The sequence below is a fragment of the Alosa sapidissima genome, chromosome 1 (assembly GCF_018492685.1).
Source record: "Alosa sapidissima isolate fAloSap1 chromosome 1, fAloSap1.pri, whole genome shotgun sequence".
Taxonomy (NCBI): domain Eukaryota; kingdom Metazoa; phylum Chordata; class Actinopteri; order Clupeiformes; family Clupeidae; genus Alosa; species Alosa sapidissima.
In genome coordinates, this window is record NC_055957.1 from 8245968 (window position 1) to 8249999 (window position 4032).

Consider the following 4032-nt stretch of genomic DNA (forward strand, 5'->3'; position numbering starts at 1 on the left):
AAATGTAAAATGTAAAATGACATGCCTAACAGCTGTTGTGAGTCAAGTCTATATGTTTAGCCTATTGAATAATTTCATGATAGAGAAGACAAAGCATTTTGTGGAATAATGCATCATCATACAAAATTTGCAACGATGTGACTTAAAACCAGTGGCTACAGTAGAGTGGCGAAAGCCAATGTGTGCTTCTTTTACTGATATATTTAAACATTACTTTTGCATTTCTCGTCCAAACAACGTCAAACTTGGCACTGCACTCACTCATGCCCGTAGACACCTGCCAAGGTGAATAACAGACAAACTGACAGACAGACAGACATTCCTGTCATTAATAGATGGAGGTGCCACCTCTGCCCTGTTGGTGTGTAATAATGAAAGACACCCAAAGGTGGTGCTGTTGTACAGTCCAATCTGTTGTGATTTGCCCCCACCTTCCCTCATCGGCAGTGTTATGGCCCACTGACTTTGTGTTTCTGTGTGGGTGCACCTATAGGCCTATTGATGTGTAATATTTACATTTTCTCAGTAACTCCTTCATCTTAAATGAAACAGACGACATCTGTGTGCTCCTAGTCAGTCACACGTCCTGGTCCATCCTAAACCCTCCACCACCTCCAAAGGGCTCTCACGGTCAACAACAATACATGCATTTGCGCACAGCGTCCCATAAGAAGTGAAGTTACACCCATACGAGGACAACTCCTACCCACCATGAATCATGTCTTAACTGGCATAGATAAATGTCATAGGCCATAATGTGTTTGTTTGTGTGGAGTATTCTATTTGTATGCATGTGTGTTTGTGGAGGAGATGCTGTAATTGTGCAGACAATGTGTAAGTGTGAGGTTGTACGTCAGGTCACATAAGCTGTTCCTCTTGATGTTGAACACTGAAATGTTTAATGCCTCTGTAATATTTATAACCAGCTATTGCACTCCCTCAGTGTGTGTGTGCGTGTGTGTGTGTGTGTATTGTGGCATAGAAGAGGTGAGAGGAAAAGGTAGAAGCAGCAGAGGATAAGGGTGGAGAGGAGAGGGTAAGGGTGGAGAGGGTAAGGGTTGAGAGGATAAGGGTGGAGAGGGTGGAGAGGATAAGGGTGGAGAGGGTGGAGAGGGTAAGGGTGGAGAGGAAGAGGATAAGGGTGGAGAGGATAAGGGTGGAGAGGATAAGGGTGGAGAGGAAGAGGATAAGGGTGGAGAGGAAGAGGATAAGGGTGGAGGGGATAAGGGTGGAGAGGGTGGAGAGGATAAGGGTGGAGAGGGTATAAGGGTGGAGAGGGTAAGGGTGGAGAGGATAAGGGTGGAGAGGGATGGATGTGGGGAGTACTGAGGGGATCTGCTCTCTATGTTCCCATGGTAACAAGTGCTGAAGTAAGTATGCTAAAAGGTTTTGTCTGAATTCTCCTGAGTTGGCATCATCTGCCGTGCACATCTGTGTGTGTGTGTGTGTGGGGGGGGGGGGGGTGAATGGGTTTGTATCCATCAGTGTGTGTGCTGGACAGTGGGTTTCAGTATTGGCTGTATTGGCTCTGTGTGTGTGTGTGTGTGTGTGTGTGTGTCTGGAAATTTATGGGGGCAGCCATGGCCCACTGTTTAGCACTCTGGACTTGTAACCGGAGGGTTGCTGGTTCGAGCCCCGACCAGTGGGCCGCAGCTGAAGTTCCCTTGAGCAAGGCACCTAACCCCTCACTGCTCCCCGAGCGCCGCCGTTGTAGCAGGCAGCTCACTGCGCCGGTATTAGTGTGTGCTTCACCTCACTGTGTGTACACGGTGTGCTGTTTGTGTTTCACTAATTCACCGATTGGGATAAATGCAGAGACCAAATTTCCCTCATGGGATCAAAAAAGTATATATACTATACTTAAATTGCATCCATGTCTGTCTGTGTACAACTCTCAGTGATTGGCAGCTCTACCAGTGTCTTTCTGTCCTAATAATCATCATGATAATTATATAGTAGCTAAACTCATATTTACATTTCACAGTTTGTTTTGTTCAACTGCCAATTACCATGCCATTCAGTTTGCACTCTGCACACACACACACGCAAATACAAATATACCCCTCCCCCCAAACACACACACACACACACACACGCTACACACTATCTACTTCATTCAATTAACAGTATCTCCATTTGAGCACAATTTAATCTCTAACTTACAACCCAATGTATACATGCAAATCCAAAAACACTCACCAAGTCTGCAAGGAGAACATTCTCATCATTCTCATTCAGTCATTTTATTCTTTCGTCATCTCTCTCTCTTCCTCTCACTCTCTCTTTCTCTCTCCCCCTCTCTCAATTCAATTCAGTGTGCTTTATTGGCATGACTGCAATTTTTTAAAATAATATAATAATAATAATAATAATAATAATAATAAAAATAACAACATTATTAATAATAACAATATTAATAATAATAATATATGATTAATAAATATAGCAATAATGAAAGAAACAAAAATGATTAAAGAAAAACTAAAGTATAAAAAAGAAGTAACAAACATAAAGAGTGAGATGGCCTCACTGGTGATACATATGAGTATTTTGCTGCAGCTAGTGCAGTTTCTTTAACTTCCCCTAACATGATTTTTAGTTTTCCTTCATTAGTTTGTTCTGTGAGCTCTAGGCAAATATTGCCTGCTTTTGTGTTGAGTTAACATCTGAGGTCTTTTGTGTTGAGTTAACATCTGAGGTCTTTCTAATGACTGCACTCAGTCAGGAGATGCAGCTCGGTTACGACTGCACTGTGGCTACAGTGAGGGCACAGCAGGTCTGTCTTTCACGGTCTATGGCCGGGTTGTTCTCACTGAGTCCGTACGTTGTCAAAGCCTTTGTGAGCTTTTTGTCTTTTAATAGTAAGATATGGGGCTAATTTGTATTCATGGTTAAGGGCCGAATTGCATTCGAGTTTATGTTGAGTTTTGGTGACTTAGACTTGTAATATATTTTTCTTTCTCAGAGTATATCATTTTATTAGGGTGGATTTTCTCTGCTAATTGAATTGTGTCTTGGTGGTTTTTTACTTCTGTCAGATTAGTAGGTGTGATATTAGTCAATTGTACATTATATGTTGGCTGAGAGGACTCATCTCTGTTTGTCTCCTGGCTTTTAAGAGCTTTATGATGTAGTGAACTGGGATCACTTGTTTCAAGATGTGCTTCCAAAATGTAGAGCCTCTCCTTTTTATAGTTATAATAAGAGGAGTGCTGTCCCAGTTCTACCCTGCATCCATTGTGTGGTGTGTAACTTGAGAATGTTTCTGCTAAAGCCTGTATGCAAGGCTTCAGTTGGCTGTTTCTCCCATTTTGAGAATTGGTCATTTGTAAGCGGGCCCCATACTTCACTATGTAAAGGGCAATTGGTTCAATTACTGATTGACATATTTTAACCCAAATTCTGGGTTTGTCCTTGAATTGATTTCTTAATGCAATAAAATGTTCCTTAAAGGGACACCAGGCAACGTTTTCATGTTTATTAATCATCTTCGTAAGTCGGTATATGGTTAAATGACTCATTACGGGGCGAATGAAGGCTCTCTCGCCCGCCCCTACTACCTGTGGGAAGAATATCCCACTTGCAAGTTTGGTGAATCCTACCCGCCGACCGAAGCAGGATCAGTTTACAGCACAGAGGCAGGCTAACGAAACGCTAGAGATTGTTGCAAACGTGTGTATAATGGCAGAGCCGGCGAAGAAGCAGCGAAAACCCTTGACGGAAGACGCAAAGAAAAGGAAAAGAGCTTCAGACCGAGCGAGGGGGAGTTTCGTAGAGAAAAAGCATCAGGCTTGCCTGGTGTCCCTTTAACAGCTAAATTTACCTATATAATTCATAGTGATGTCAAGATATAATATTGTGTTTGATCAATCCTAAAATCTCTCTCTCTCTCTCTCTGTATTAATGTGCTCTCTGTTTTTGTAAGTATTTTTGTGAATTTATATTTCTTTTCTACACACAAAATACTTGTTATATCTAGCCAGGTCATCCTCCAACATCCATACATCCCTAACCCATGAATGATAACACTGA